This window comes from Amblyomma mixtum, chromosome 5 (assembly GCF_055824585.1).
Source record: "Amblyomma mixtum isolate Tamu chromosome 5, ASM5582458v1, whole genome shotgun sequence".
Lineage (NCBI taxonomy): Eukaryota > Metazoa > Arthropoda > Arachnida > Ixodida > Ixodidae > Amblyomma > Amblyomma mixtum.
This window is the reverse complement of record NC_143016.1, coordinates 126,730,829-126,747,946: the sequence shown is the minus strand read 5'-3', so window position 1 is coordinate 126,747,946 and position 17,118 is coordinate 126,730,829.

Below are 17,118 nucleotides of genomic sequence, written 5' to 3'. Positions count from 1 at the left end.
GGGCTAGGATGTCGAGGATCCCAACCAATCAAATAAAAGCCTCAGTCTTCTTCTTACGAGTGAGAAAGTGGTTGAGGTGTATCATGCAATAAAGCAAATCAGTGGTTCAGTATTTAGTTTTTCAAGTACGCCTGCTTCTTTTAAAAAGCTGGAAATATAAGGTATGTTAACAATGGCATTCTCATCTAAGGGCAGTTCTGGATGAAAAGGAATGCATTCATTATAAAATTGAATAAGGTACTTTTTTCTATATTTTCAAGTTTAACACAAGAGATTAAAGTATGGTTAACCGTAAGTTCGTCTCCGCATTCTTCGCTAACAGGTTTGTCTTCTTTTGTTAGTAGGAAGTTGTGCGTAAGGTGCGTGTGGCCTTTTCGGAGACGGCATAGGATCACTTCTTTGAAAGGTTCCTGGTGCACACACGACTTAAATTCACGTAAAACGGGTTTTTCCAAGTGTGATTTATTATTTACTTCATCCTTCCAAGCCGAATGCTATTTCTGTTTAGTTTCCTTTCTACTAATTTCAGGCAATAATTAAAATGTATATCTACTTTTTTTATTTCCATACCACGAGCTTTAGCAGCACACAAATCTGCTCTCTGATTGCCTTTTCTTTCTACACGACTCGGGACCCAGCAAAGTTTTATGTTTTGTCCTCGAGATGTGGCAGTTAACATGCTGTGTATGATGTCACCAAGTATAGAAGTGATTGCGTTTCCAGAGTGGAGAGCTGTAAGTACGCTTAAGAAGTCTAGGTAAATAATACTGTTTGGGAGCTTCTCGTGCACTATTCTTTCTATGGCCACTCAGACTGCGAAACTTTCTGTAGTGAAAATGGATGCACTCTGTGGAAGTTGTACTGTTTCTCTGAATTCCCTCGTACCACTGCACTTCCTACGTAAACATCCGTTTTTGATCCATCAGTGTAGAAACCTGTAAAACTACTGTATTTTTCTTCGAGCGCAAAGAATTCTTGTATTATATGTAGTTTTAAGGTTTGTTTTTTACGAAACTGTGTAAGGGTGAGATCACAGATTTCAGAAAAATTGTACCATGCAGGCAGTGGATCTCGTTTTCGAACAATGGCAGGTAATGTGTCTAGTACACTGAGGTTTTGGCACAACTCTTCAAGACGCAGGACGAATGGCCTTATAGCTAGCGTTTTATTTTGTTAAATAGTGTTCTTGGTGGGCTCTTAGTGACTATGCGGGAACACAGATGTTTGGGCAGCGAGCGGCTTTTTAAAATTTTTGAGCATGTCAGCATGGTTGTTCGGTCTGTAAGTGATGGTTCCTTGGTTTGTACATAAAAAACTTTTTGTGGGTGACATTCTGTATTGTTGTGCCGGCGCCCACATTCCGCTGGCTGGCCTCTCTGGAAACCAGCGCTGCGCGCCCGCCGTCGCTCAAAGCAGGCCCAGACTCTCTCGGACATGTCGCGCCTTGCAGCGTGAATCCCCGCCTCGCCGGCGCCTGGCACGGACCCTTCCTCCTTCCCATCCTCTCCGTCGGTTCGAACACCTACGACGCTTCGCGGCCGCCCGTTCCTGTCGGCAAGCCTTCAACGGCCGGGCGTCTCCGGACTATTCGTCTAATTTGAACGGTGGCCAGTACCGTGACCTGATTGGAGGATTTGAACTGCTGGCTGCCGCAACGGACACCAGCGGCTTTAAAAACGGAGCCGCGCTGAGCCTGAGAAGCAGACGGGCAGCAGGAGAGCCATCACGCCGGAGCTACGCTCGCCGGCGGGGGCGCCCTTCTTCCTTGTGCTAGCCCGTGGTGCTCTTGGCTCTTATACCATGTAAAAGCCCTTGTACATAGTGTACATAATGGTCCTTTGACTCACCGTCGCCTCGACCGTTTCCTGGCTCGGACTCCCAGACCCAACACTGGTGGCAGCGGTGGGATGCCTCAGTCCCAACAGTATGCACCAGTAGAAAGACGCAAACCTAAGTTATGTACCGGAGTCTGTCGTTTAAGGTATGATGGTCTCGCCGACCCATACACTATACATTCATAATCAAAGATAGAGCGTACTACCGAGCGTTAATTTTCTAAAAGGCATGTTCCGTCGGCACCCCAGTGTTTTCGCGACAAAACTTTTAGTATGTTAAGGGATCGGGAGGCATTCTTTTTCACTGCAGTTATATGAGGCAGGAAAGTTTTTTTTTTTTCAAAGGTTACGCATACGAATTTGTGTTCATATTTTACGAGTAGGTGTGTTTTGTTCATGTGTATGACTGGGTCGGCTTGTAGGCCTCGTTTGAGAGAGAACAATATGGCCCCTGTTTTCTGAGGAGAGAACTCGAATCCCTTTCAGCCTGCCCACGCCGCAAGTTTATTCACTGCCAATTGTACTTCTCTCGCATGTTGATATATTTGTTGACGTGCAGGCTATTTGAAGACCGTCAACATAAACTGAGTACATCATTGATTTTCGGATTATTGATTTTGGACAGTGTTGAACCTAGGCGTACATGAAAGGAACGGTTGGATAGAAAATCGCTTAGGCAGTTCGGAATCCTTCCGCGGATTCCAAGTTCTGCAACATCGCAGAGTATCCCGAACCTCGAAAGTTTTGTCATATACCTTTTTCGAGATCGAAGAAGACAGCAAGACAGTGCTGTTCATGTATGAAACCTTCGCGGACGGTATTTTCGAGGCGAACTAAATGATCTGTTGTTGAGAATGCCTTTCACTCACTGATAAATGTCAAGGAGCTCACGAGAATCAAGCACAAAGGTTAGCCGGATATTTAGAATACTTTCAAAACACTTGGCAAAGCAGCTGGTAAGAGCTATTGGTCTATAACTGGAGGGGGATGTTGGCTGTTTTCCCGGTTTCAGGAACGGTACTATGATGGCTTTCTTCCAAGCTTCTGAAATTTTTCCTAGAGTCCAAATTTTGTTCAAAAATTTCAGAAGAGCTTCTACAGAAGGTTGGGAAAGATGTGCCAGCATTTGGTAATGTATTTCATTAGGGCCAGGAGCACTCTGCTTGATAACAGATAAAACTCTGGTTTGGTTTATTGGGGTTTAACGTCCGAAAGCGACTCAGGCAATGAGGGAGGCCGTACTGAAGGGCTCCGGAAATTTCGCCCACCTGGGGTTCTTTAACGTGCACTGACATCGCCCAATACACGGGCCTCCAGAATTCCGCCTCCATCGAAATTAAGCCGCCACGGCCGGGATCGAACCCGCGTCTTTCGGGCCAGCAGCCGAGCGTCGTAACCACTGAGCCACCGCGGCGGGGCAGAAAACTCTATTTATTCCTTTCATTGTAATTAAGCTATTGAATGGTTCATATGCGCAACCGCTTGTTCGAAGCCTGTTTTTTTTTTCAGCTGTGTTTTTATAGTTTAAAAATTATTCAGTGTAGTGTGCAGAGCTAGAAACTGTTGAGAAATGTTTGACTAAGATGTTTTCTTGTTCCTGTATACTTGTTTGTCTTCCAGGGGCTGTAAGGAAAGGAATCGTGAGAGAAGTTGACATTTAATTTATGGACTTGCTCCCACATTTTCTTGGCTGTAATTGAACAACTGTTTATGGATGATATATAGTTTTTCCTTTCTCAGCATTTCGACAGATACGCCGTGCATTTGCTCTAGCCTTTTTAAAATTATTAAGGTTCTCGTGCGTTGAGTGCCTGCGAAACACTTCCCAGACTTTATTCTGCTTCTTTTTCGCCTCTGTACGTTCTTTATCATACAACTCTTTGTGGCGCTGTTGAACCACTCCCGAGGATTCGAGGCTTGAGGAATAGTAAGACGTGCGGCAGCAATGATAGAAGATGTAAACGCTTCTTTCAGTTCATCAATACGGAGATTATCTGTAAATAGTTGGTCAAGAGAGGCTTTTTCTAGAAATAGCTCCCAGTTAGCTGCGTGTAGCTTCCAACGGTGCGGTTTACTTGGGATCATTGATGGTGGTGATGATAAGCTAATAACCACAAGAAGGTGATCCCATCTGAAGGGATTATTCAGGACATCCCATTTAAAATCGATAAAAACACACGGTTAACTACAAGAAAGGTCGATGCAGCTCATTTTTCCAGACCTTGGAGAGCAGTGTGTGGGTTTTCCTGTATTGAGCACGCAGATATTGTTGGACAGAATAAAATCCTCTAGAATATGACTTGTATCTGTTTCTTCACTTCCCCAAAAACCAGAAAGGACATTAAAATCTCTAATAACTAGGTATGCCTCTGGTAGCTGATTAAAAAGTGCTTCGAGATCATGTAGTGTGGCTGTTAGGTGTGGCTCGAGATATATAGAGCATATTGTTATTGTTTTCAAATGTAGAACAGTCACTGCAACAGCTTGAAATCTAGTTCTAAGTTTCACTTCGTGAGTCAGAACACCGCTCTCTAAAATAAATTCTACTTGGATGCGGTCAGTTACGGGGGTGCGCCAGAGTTCATCCCGCGAAGAATTTGCCACACTTCGCTGCCTGTGATTGGGCGCATGATCGATTGCGCTTCCTCGTCGTCAAGCCGCGGGAGATCAGAGGTGAAACGAACCAAGCACTCTGCCTATTAGCGGCCTGTATAAAAATGCTCGCGGGAAAACAGTTCTGAGAAGAAATTTCAAAACATGCGCACTATATCGCGCCGTCAGAGCTCTCCCATCCGTTCTCGGAAAAAACTGACGAGACGTGTAACGATACTTTCTCCGACGTCCCTGTATCACGTGCAAGGCTCAAGACATCCGGGTTGCAAATGGGGCGGTGGTGGCCACCGAAGATACCGCGGTGCGCGACAGCTGACATAAGTGTGTTCCGCGCAGCTGGAACTCGGATCGCGCCAGCGACTCTGCGACCGCATCCTGCCATTCTCTCAGAGTACTTGGATCTCGCGGCACTGGTACATCTAGTCGGCAGATATCGCTATGGTCTCCGGGCCGACCGGGCAGGTTCAGGACGAGCGAGAGCGGCCGATGGTCCCACACGTAATCTGAGTCTCTCCGAAAGTTTAGGACACGGCACTGCGCGACAGCCTGCAAAAACTCCAATTATACGTACACCCGACCAAATCTTTAACTGGCTCACGTGTTGCATCGCTAAATACACCTTGTAACAGGTTCTTTTCGGCTACACCGCTGGTGTATTCATGCTATAATTTGACACGTGAGATGGCATTTCGTGGTTTCTTTTTTTTCCTATAATGTTTGAGTGGAGTACTTGCGTGTTGAGATCAAAGTTATCAGAAATATTCATCGTCTGTCACTACTAAGAGCTGAAACAAGCGGAATACGCAGCAATGGTTCTGGTGGCGCACTTGCGCTTACTCTGGGCGAACAACTTGTCCGCCATGAAAACAGTGGTAGTTTACCCAGAGGAGGAGGCCATATCGACAAGAACCATTGCTGCGTATGCCGCTTATTCTGGCTCTTCGCAGATATGGACGATTCGGATTGCTAATAATTTTGTCCAAGCACGCAAAATACTCCTATCGAATATCACGTGAAAGAAAAAGACCTCGAAATGCCACCTCACGGACCGAATTACAGCACGAATATGCTAGCGGTGTAGCCAAAAGCAACCTCTTACAAGGTGGATTTATTAATGTCGCCCTCAAGCCAGTTATAGATTTGGCCTGGTGTACATGCAGTCAAGCCTGTTGCTACTCAACCTACCACGCCAAGTGCCCGAAAACGCAGCGCCGTGTAAACGAATGCATGCATCACTCAAAATGAATTGGCTCAGGATGCGCCGCAATTGAACAGACTGCGTTAAAGACCGTCGCACCTCGCTAACTGAACACATATCTCTGTCGAGGTCAACCACGCAATTAGAATCCCCAAGAAACAACGGGTGGCTATCCGAAAGAAACAGTGCTAAAGAATGGACGAAGTTGTTCGTCTGGGAGTGATCGACCGGCTCATGTACATTGACGACGCGGATTTTGCGCTGACCATGATAAAAATCAAATGCGATAAAGCAACCTTTAGTGTTGAACAGGCTGCGTCTAAACAACACCACTACCACACCACGGCTGCGACACGAACTAAAAAAGAAAAAAAATCCTTTCACAGAAAACCAGTCGTGAAAAGCGTTCGCATCGCGGCATGTACGAAGGTTACATTCTTGCAGAAACATGTGTTGTGTTGTGTTTTGTTAGGTTGAATGGCACATAGGTATCTAGGTCATCATGCTCCAAGCACAAGGTATAGGAAATGTTTTCTGCGGGATTTAATAAAAATGTGGAAAGTGATCAGTGGTGTAAAAGGCCTAATAAGTTTAACTACCAAGTAATAACAGACAAAACGAGATTTAAGATTCGCTAATGGTAAGAGCTTTCAAAAAAGAGGTCAGGCAGCCTCAGCAGCCATCCTTGGCTGGGCTAGGATGTCGAGGATCCCAACCAATCAAATAAAAGCCTCAGTCTTCTTCTCACGAGTGAGAAAGTGGTTGAGGTGTATCATGCAATAAAGCGAGTCAGTGGTTCAATATTTAGTTTTTCAAGTACGCCTGCTTCTTTTAAAAAGCTGGAAATATAAGGTATGTTAACAATGGCATTCTCATCTAAGAGCAGTTCTGGATGAAAAAGGAATGCATTCATTATAAAATTGAATAAGGTACTTTTTTCTATATTTTTCAAGTTTAACACAAGAGATTAAAGTATGGTTAACCGTAAGTTCGTCTCCGCATTCTTCGCAAACAGGTTTGTCTTCTTTTGTTAGTAGGAAGTGGTGCGTAAGGTGCGTGTGGCCTTTTCGGAGACGGCATAGGATCACTTCTTTGAAACGTTCCTGGTGCACACACGACTTAAATTCACGTAAAACGGGTTTTTCCAAGTGTGATTTATTATTTACTTCATCCTTCCAAGCCGAATGCTATTTCTGTTTAGTTTCCTTTCTACTAATTTCATGCAATAATTAAAATGTATATCTACTTTTTTTATTTCCATACCACGAGCTTTAGCAGCACACAAATCTGCTCTCTGATTGCCTTTTCTTCCTACACGACTCGGGACCCAGCAAAGTTTTATGTTTTGTCCTCGAGATGTGGCAGTTAACATGCTGTGTATGATGTCACCAAGTATAGAAGTGATTGCGTTTCCAGAGTGGAGAGCTGTAAGTACGCTTAAGAAGTCTAGGTAAATAATACTGTTTGGGAGCTTCTCGTGTACTATTTTTTCTATGGCCACTCAGACTGCGAAACTTTCTGTAGTGAAGATGGATGCACTCTGTGGAAGTTGTACTGTTTTCTCTGAATTCCCTCGTACCACTGCACTTCCTACGTAAACATCCGTTTTTGATCCATCAGTGTAGAAACCTGTAAAACTACTGTATTTTTCTTCGAGCGCAAAGAATTCTTGTATTATATGTAGTTTTAAGGTTTGTTTTTTACGAAACTGTGAAGGCTGAGATCACAGATTTCAGAAAAATTGTACCATGCAGGCAGTGGATCTCGTCTCCGAGCAATGGCAGGTAATGTGTCTAGTACACTGAGGTTTTGGCACAACTCTTCAAGACGCAGGAGGAGTGGCCTTATAGCTAGCGTTTTTTTGTTAAATAGTGTTCTTGGTGGGCTCTTTGTGACTATGCGGGAACACAGATGTTTGGGCAGCGAGCGGCTTTTTAAAATTTATGAGCATGTCAGCATGGTTGTTCGGTCTGTAAGTGATGGTTCCTTGGTTTGTACATAAAAACTTTTTGTGGGTGACATTCTGTATTGTTGTGCCGGCGGCCCATTCCGCTGGCTGGCCTCTCTGGAAACCAGCGCTGCGCGCCCGCCGTCGCTCAAAGCAGGCCCAGACTCTCTCGGACATGTCGCGGCTTGCAGCGTGAATCCCCCGCCTCGCCGGCGCCTGGCACGGACCCTTCCTCCTTCCCCTCCTCTCCGTCGGTTCGAACACCTACGACGCTTCGCGGCCGCCCGTTCCTGTCGGCAAGCCTTCAACGGCCGGGTGCCTCCGGACTATTCGTCTAATTTGAACGGTGGCCAGTGCCGTGACCTTATTGGAGGATTTGAACTGCTGGCTGCCGCAACGGACACCGGCGGCTTTAAAAACGGAGCCGCGCTGAGCCTGAGAAGCAGACGGGCAGCAGTAGAGCCATCACGCCGGAGCTACGCTCGCCGTCGGGGGCGCCCTTCTTCCTTGTGCTAGCCCGGTGCTCTTGGCTCTTATATCATGTAAAAGCCCTTGTACATAATGTACATAAAGGTCCTTTGACTCACTGTCGCCTCGACCGTTTCCTGGCTCGGACTCCCAGACCCAACACTGGTGGCAGCGGTGGGATGCCTCAGTCCCAACAGTATGCACCAGCAGAAAGACGCAAACCTAAGTTATGTACCGGAGTCTGTCGTTTAAGGTATGATGGTCTCGCCGACCCATACACTATACATTCATAATCAAAGATAGAGCGTACTACCGAGCGTTAATTTTCTAAAAGGCATGTCCCGTCGGCACCCCAGTGTTTTCGCGACAATACTTTCAGTATGTTAAGGGATCGGGAGGCATTCTTTTTCACTGCAGTTATATAAGGCAGGAAAGTTTTTTTTTTCAAAGGTTACGCATAGGAATTTGTGTTCATATTTTACGAGTAGGTGTGTTTTGTTCAGGTGTATGAGTGGGTCGGCTTGTAGGCCTCGTTTGAGAGAGAACAATATGGCCACTGTTTTCTGAGGAGAGAACTCGAATCCCTTTCAGTCTGCCCACGCCGCAAGTTTATTCACTGCCAATTGTACTTGTCTCTCGCATGTTGATATATTTGTTGACGTGCAGGCTATTTGAAGATTGTCAACATAAACTGAGTACATTATAGATTTTGGGATTATTGATTTTGGACATTGTTGAACCTAGGCGTACATGAAAGGAACGGTTGGATAGAAAATCGCTTAGGCAGTTCGGCATCCTTCCGCGGATGCCAAGTTCTGCAACATCGCAGAGTATCCCGAACCTCGAAAGTTTTGTCATATGCCTTTTTCGAGATCGAAGAAGACAGCAAGACAGTGCTGTTCATGTATGAAACCTTCTCGGACGGTATTTTCGAGGCGAACTAAATGATCTGTTGTTGAGCATGTCTTTCACACACTGATAAATGTCAAGGAGCTCACGAGAATCAAGCACAAAGGATAGCCGGATATTTAGAATACTTTCAAAACACTTGGCAAAGCAGCTGGTAAGAGCTATTGGTCTATAACTGGAGGGGGCTGTTGGCTGTTTTCCCGGTTTCAGGAACGGTACTATGATGGCTTTCTTCCAAGCTTGTGAAATTTTTCCTAGAGCCCAAATTTTGTTCAAAAATTTCAGAAGAGCTTCTACAGAAGGTTGGGAAAGATGTGCCAGCATTTGGTAATGTATTTCATTATGGCCAGGAGCACTCTGCTTGATTACAGATAAAACTATGGTTTGGTTTATTGGGGTTTAACGTCCGAAAGCGACTCAGCCAATGAGGGAGGCCGTACTGAAGGGCTCCGGAAATTTCGCCCACCTGGGGTTCTTTAACGTGCACTGACATCGCCCAGTACACGGGTCTCCAGAATTCCGCCTCCATCGAAATTCAGCCGCCGCGGCCGGGATCGAACCCGCGTCTTTCGGGCCAGCAGCCGAGCGTCGTAACCACTGAGCCACCGCGGCGGGGCATAAAACTCTATTTATTCCTTTCATTGTAATTAAGCTATTGAATGGTTCATATGCGCAACCCCTTGTTCGAAGTCTTTTTTTTTCAGCTGTGTTTTTATATTTTAAAAATTATTCAGTGTAGTGTGCAGAGCTAGAAACTGTTGAGAAATATTTGACTAAGATGTTTTCTTGTTCCTGTATACTTGTTTGTCTTCCAGGGGCTGTAAGGAAAGGAATCTTGAGAGAAGTTGACATTTAATTTATGGACTTGCTCCCACATTTTCTAGGCTGTAATTGAACTGTTTATGGATGATATATAGTTTTTCCTTTCTCAGCATTTCGACAGATACGCCGTGCATTTGCTCTTGCCTTTTTAAAATTATTAAGGTTCTCGTGCGTTGAGTGCCTGCGAAACACTTCCCAGACTTTATTCTGCGTCTTTTTCGCCTGTGTACGTTCTTTGTCATACAACTCTTTGTGGCGCTGTTGAACCACTCCCGAGGATTCGAGGATTGAGGAATAGTAAGACGTGCTGCAGCAATGATAGAAGATGTAAACGCTTCTTTCAGTTCATCAATACTGAGATTATCTGTAAATAGTTGGTCAAGAGAGGCTTTTTCTAGAAATAGCTCCCAGTTAGCTGCGTGTAGCTTCCAACGGTGCGGTTTACTTGGGGATCATTGATGGTGGTGATGATAAGTTAATAACCACGGGAAGGTGATCCCATCTGAAGGGATTATTCAGGACATCCCATTTAAAATCGATAAAAACACACGGTTAACTTAAGAAAGGTCGATGCAGCTCATTTTTCCAGACCTTGGAGAGCAGTGTGTGGGTTTTCCTGTATTGAGCAGACAGATATTGTTGGACAGAATAAAATCCTCTAGAATATGACTTGTATCTGTTTCTTCACTTCCCCAAAAACCAGAAAGGACATTAAAATCTCTAACAACTAGGTATGGCTCTCGTAGCTGATTAAAAAGTGCTTCGAGATCATGTAGTGTGACTGTTAGGTGTGGCTCGAAATATATAGAGCATATTGTTATTGTTTTAAAATGTAGAACAGTCACTGCAACAGCTTGAAATCTAGTTTTAAGTTTCACTTCGTGAGTCGGAACAGCGCTCTCTAAAATAATAGCGACACCTCCAGGGAGCCCACTTGAGTGCTGTCGATCACAGCGGAAGACTTTATATTTTTCAAAAATATTCTTATGTTGAGGTCCTAAGCTTGTTTCCTGTAAGCATAAAGCTAAAGGAGAGAATGAGGTTGAGAGATCCTTTTTTATCGCTGTAATTATTCAACAGTCCTCGGCTGTTCCAATGACTTAGGAATGCCATTTTTACTACTTTGGGGGAATAGGGCAAAAAACCTAGGCTCCCGGATTATTGGTGCCTGTGATTTGAGTTTTGGGTTTTTTGGCACGCTCAAGTAAGCTGCGCCGCCACTGTATTGTGGATGTGCTGGGTGATGTGTCCATTGTCTCACGGGAGGCGCTGGAGTGTCGCGAAAAAGCCGCGGCTGTGCGAGATGCAGACCTACCCCGACTAGGTGAAGTCTATCGGGCTGCCGACTCGCGGGCTGGCAAGCCTTTTTCTAGAGATGGCAGGGCAGCTTTCGCCGCGTCTGCCGGCGGCGTAGATGGCCCTGCCGCAGGCTCACTGTGCGTGGCCTAGGCAGGTGCCAATGACCGGTGTAGTGCCCCGCCACGTCACACCACAAAGGCGAATTTTGTTTTTGCACTGAAAGAGAACGTGCCAATGGTATGTGAAAGTCGTTGACGTGCTTCTCTGAATTAAATGTTTTCCTTTGCTTTGAGAGTGGTTACTTCTTTTTCTGTTTTCCATGTTGGGTAAGACCTTGAGTAAGCGGCGAGATCTCCTTCACAGTTGGCGCAGTACGGTGCTGCTTCACAGTTCTCTGAAATGTGTTCATGTGAGGCGCATTTCGCGCATGTTTTGCGGCCACGGCAGCTCTGTGAGTAATGACCGTATCGAAGGCACTTGTAACACCGTCGCGGGTTTGGGATGTAGTGGCGGACGGCTATCTATTTTTAGATAGCCACTGCCAAATTCCCCTCCCTACGCAGAGTAGCATGTCAGCGATTTTTAAACGCCGGCTAAATTCTCTGCTCTTCATTAAAGAGTCTCTCTCTCTCTCTAGATAGCCAACCTCTGTTGTTTCTGGGAGTGTACTTGAGTTGAGAGTGAGGACTAGATTTTTGGTTGGTATTTCTTTGTTTTCTTTCCTAACTATTTACAGTCTAACTATATACAGCTGCCCGAAGAGATGTAATATTTGCCTGGGCTGGGCCATTAGTCCGCAGGAGGTACACGGTGGTGCACAGGCGAGTCGTGCCGAGAAGGCGAAGAACCTCAGTGAAGAGTCGACATGAATTGTCAGCCGCGGTCCTAATAAATGCTGACGGAAATTTCAAACGGGCCATTCGGGCAGAAAAGAAAGCAGGCGCAACTGTGGAGGTAGTTATTATATCGGTGAGTGGTGCTGCTTCTGGCCAACGAGTGAACCTGTACGCAAAGGTAAGTATCGGTGGCCTTGGCCAAGTAGAAGTCGGCCGACAAGACCGATGTGGACCGTATCAATATGGCCGCCGGGAGGAAGTGTCACAGAGCGCTTTTTGCAGACCGGAATGCGTGTACTGTTAATGGAAAGCAGGTACGTAAAAGGCCGTGTACATCGGTCGTAGCGTGTAGAAGATAGGACACTTACTTGAGCGCAATATCAGTTATGAATGTGGGGCCGGTAGTCTTTTCGGTCACGTAGGAAAGGCGCCAGGGCACGAGGCGCTGACCGCTTGTCGACGCTAGCGGTAGACCGTCCGGTTGGCCACCCAAGAGCGGTGGCCAGGATAGTGAGATCTAACGGTGCTCCAGGGAACCCGGACAGGGCGAAGTTCAGCGTCATTGGCGCAGGCGAGGTCGACGGCGGCAGCGAGCCGCTGTAGCAGCCATCAGCCGACCTATGCGGTGGCAGAGCTGATCGATTGGTGCAGACGCAACCGTATGCTTCGGGTGAGGTGTGAGGTAGAGGGGCACGAGTGGTGCTTGAGCTGACGTTGGCAAGCTGTGGACAGGAGTTTCTGACCTCCATGATATTGTCGGCTAAGTACGCGAGTGTGGGGAGGCCCTTTAAGGCTGCGGCTAGCATCGTCTGGACATTCGCCAGAAACTGCTGGAGGAAGACCGTAGGAGAGTGTCATCCGCCGTCGGGGAGCGCCGCATGGTTCGCAGAGAAGCAGCACCATGTATACCAACCTGCCCCTTGACACAAATATTGACAGTAAGCAGAGTGTATTTACACGTGTAACACAAGGCTGAAACGTTTATGTGCGGGAGCAATGGAAATAAGCGCCGTTTCAAATATCCTCCGCTCCAAGAAACGTCCACACGTCATTTCAAATGAACGAGGTGTGTGCTATGTTCGAAATACCTTGTGAAATTTACGCCGCATGCCCTACAGGTATTTCTGGATGGAGTGCGTAAAACTACACCAGGAAGGGTATTACACTCTTCAGCCGCCCATACTGAGCAGTGATCACCTTCAGATTGACTTCGGTTTCCTCCTACCTGGTTTCAGTTCATTGGAGGAGATGGAGAAAATATGTATATCAGATACCGAAACTTTGATAGCGACCCCTGGAACAGAGACATTGCGAAGTGCACTATGGCCACCCGATATTCCAAGAATGACACAGAAAAAACTGCAGTGTACTGGACGAAATGGTACAATATTTGTTCTGAGGCAAGGTAAGTTGATTTGGCTGCAAAAAGGGTGACATGCTCATATTTATCGCAGACAACCGTTGCCTTAGGAACCACACTTATGCAGTAGCGACTGATGAGATATGAATGGCTCGCTGTTTTGGGGCATCGATATTTTGCCAACAGTGGCAGCAGATACGTAGACATTGCTTGAATGCAGGCGTTTAAGTAGTTCATTGTAAAGGCAAACAGCGCCAGACTAGTGAAGAAAAAACAAACGCTAACACAAAGGAAGGACTAGACAGGTCAGCGCATTTTTCATGTTAACGAAAACCGCGCGAGGCTGGTTATGAAAACTATGGCCGGCACAAAGGAACGACTAAGCACAGAAGTTTGTTCAAGCGTCTACTCGTTCATTACACGCACTAAAGCTTGTATTCCAACTCCCAACGGCTAGCAGTGAAATTAGACATCAGAATAGGGTGTTAATAGCACCGTCGGTATGCTGTACTTCTGCAGGGTCATCTAGAAATATTTTCTTCACGGCAGCTATTGTATTCCGCTGCTTACCTTTGGCTATAGGGATTGAGGAGGGCGACAATCTCGCGCCTTTCCTTCAGGACTACGATACCACTTTGAAAAGTTTGTCGCGTATGTCGCTTCCTCACTCCCTGGAACGTTCTCATGCAGCATCCTCTGTGGTGAGCTGGTTTTCCTGCCCTCCTCCTATTTCTTCCCGACGTGCCGCGGCTGTGGCGTGCCTTCCTTCGCTGCGAAATCTTTAGGTATCGTCTTGCTGAGCATCAAGTGTACAGCGATAAGCAGTGCAGGTGTGTAGCAAGTAATGTAAAATAAGAAGCGTGCGTATCTATTGCGGGCTCTATGGCGAAGTTCGGAGGTCGTGCGTGCGGATCCCGACAGCGCCATGTGGTGGGTAGCATCACAATCTGGTGAAAGAACGGAAGAGCGGTCATTTTGCTACCCACTGCCGGGACTGCAAGTGTAAACCCATTTTCTAACTAAGTTTCTTGGGCATGGAAAGGATCGGATGGAAAGAGAGATTACTGAGGCACATCACTTTAGAAAAGCAGGTGGTCAGTGTGTTAGCACTTCTTCCTTGTCACTTCTTGGTAATGAACTGGCGTTTTTGGACCATTGCGGTTGATTGCCATGAGACGACAGTAGCGCTGTACTTCAGCTTTGGTCTCCGCAATAAAATTCAGTTGGAAGTGCAGCATACGTCCTGTCATAATTGTGTTTCTTTGTCCCGTTTTTTCGTGCTGCTACGTTTTCAAGATGGTTTTCTTCTCCTGCTTTTATTATTCTCCCATGCATAAACACTACAGAAATGAAAAAAAAATAAATCCCTTTTGCTCGGTAGTTTCGATGACTGTTGGCTTCCGTCAACGAGCACCTCTTTCCATCCCCTTGTCTTCTGAACAGTTGATTGAGGGCCTCGAATCTGGCAGTCTTGATGCCGTAGGTAGTATCAGAGGGTTCTCGCATAAATCCCATCCTCACTTTTCGATCACTTTGCTCCGTGGCTCTCGCGGTAATCCAGGGCATACTGCGTCCGCCCCTGCGGACGAGGGTGGCGGTGGTGAACACTGTGAAGGGTCGCTTACACTGCAAATAAATACTCCGCAAAGCAGAAGACTGGACAGCAGTCACCGTAACTGAGTTGGTAAAGCACCGGAAGAGAAATTTGGAGGTCAAGGGTTGGGATCCCGCCGGCGGCATGTGGTTGTCTTCCATTCTACTTTGATACATCCTCCATTAATAAAAACAACAAAAAGAAAAATACATCACCTATACTCTCTGGTTTCAGTAACTGTTGGCTTCCGAGATGTATGTTATAGCGAGCACCTCTTTCCCTTGTCTTCTCTATGGCTGTACGTGGCATGAAGCCTCATGTCACGGAAAAGAATTAGCTGCAACAAGTGTATTCGTTGTGGCGGAATCAACTGCTGCAGCCCTCTGGGCAATGCTGCCGCAGAGCTAATCACTCTACGGGCGCCGTCATGCGAGTTAGGCTGTGTTAGTTTTCACCTGGAAAGTCTTGATATACATTACCGCGCCTGGCTTTTTGTAGCCTCTATTGCGATATGTGTGCTGTATTTGTCTTGCCTTAAATGTTTCCGGTTCAAAATCTAGCGCTGTCCTTTTCGTTTTGTTTAACTGTGCCGGGGCCCAATATATGTAAAGTATGTTTCAAATAACGCTTAAAAGTTTCTAAAATATTATCAGATCAAAACAGAAGGGAAAGTCTGTTCAGGAGCAAACTGTCAGGCCCGACGGATGTCAAAAACAAAACTAGCAAGCCACGAAGTAGTTCATTGAATAAAATACAGTAATTAAATTTTCAGTTAGCAGTGTCTGGTGGTTAATGTCAGCGGTAAGTTCGAAGCCACAGAGGAAACGGTGCACGGTGCAATGTAGGACTTTGAAGTTAAACACGCCATTCTATAAAGCGCTAAAGCATGAGCACACACGGCGATTTCTTCTGCACTGAATCGAAACCCACCGCACGAGGCGCGCAGCTTCATCAGGACAACTGCAACATCAGTCGGCGCCATGAGCAGTGGAAACGGGGCTTAGTTCGAACTACGTGCGATAATATACCACAACGTGCAGTTTACTTTACTTCGCCGCTTAGTGCAAGGATAATAATAGTAAAAGAAAGTGCCCTGCTATATAATCAGGCAGGCTGCTCTAATGGGTCGCCGTAATCATTGCAAGAAGTCACCAGCGGACATCTCGTTACCAACGAGCTTCCCGTGCGCCTCATTCGTTCAGTTTAGCAGCCGCATTGTCTCAGTGGTTATGCGCTTGGATGCTGACCCGAAATACACAATTCGGTACATTTCGATGGAGGCGAAATGTTACAGGCCCGTGAACTGTCACGTTAGAGAAAGCCAGGTGGCTTAAATTACCCCGAGCCCTTCGTTATGGCGCCCCCTGCGTATAGCCTGAGTCACTTTGTAATATTAAACCCCACAAACTAAACAAAATCAGGCGTTCACTTTTGATCACGTGCAGATAAAGCCCCGTAACTGTTGGGCTGGACTCCTTTAAAAGGTGAACTTGCCATGGTTTCAGACACTGAAAAGGCATTGCCTTTTCCACGGTTGCGAACTCACATTTGGCTCTAATAACAAGACAGTGGCGACTAAAATTACTGAATTTAGTTATTAGGTAAATGATGTTTCACGCTGATGAGTGGGTAAGAAAATTTTCTTTCTGTTGCCAATTCCATCGACTTTGGAATTTTTCAAACTACTTCCGTAAACACGCAGCTTATCCAGTGTCTAGTTCATCCAAACAGCCTTCGATCCAAAATGATTGCAGCCGTCACCGTCGTTTCTCGAGGCTCGCACACAAAAACTTTGTTTGCTCCGTTACCTTTACTGGACATCGTAAGAAAGGCTAATCGGAATGAAAACAATAAATTGCGAATTCGCCGTTAATTAGCTAAAGAGAATTCGCGTGTCCAATTCTGTTTTCTTTGATTAAACAGGACAAAGAAATAACACCCAAGGTTCCACTTGTAGTCTGTTAAAAAAAGGTGGCAAATACTCTTCCCATTAATGAGAAAATACTAACATTAAAGGGACAGTGAGGAGAGCTCTATTAATATTTTTTAAAAGCAAAATCCGAAAGTTAAGCTTCTCATGGCTTTGTTGCAACTTGGCCGGCAGCGAAAGATGCATTTATTTCCAAGAAATTTGGATTCGAAGTTGAAAAAGTTTTTCCCGCCACTCTGATTCAAACGTGGGATTCTCTTATGACGACACAGGACTAAGTGACATGAAACCTGACGTGCACATGAC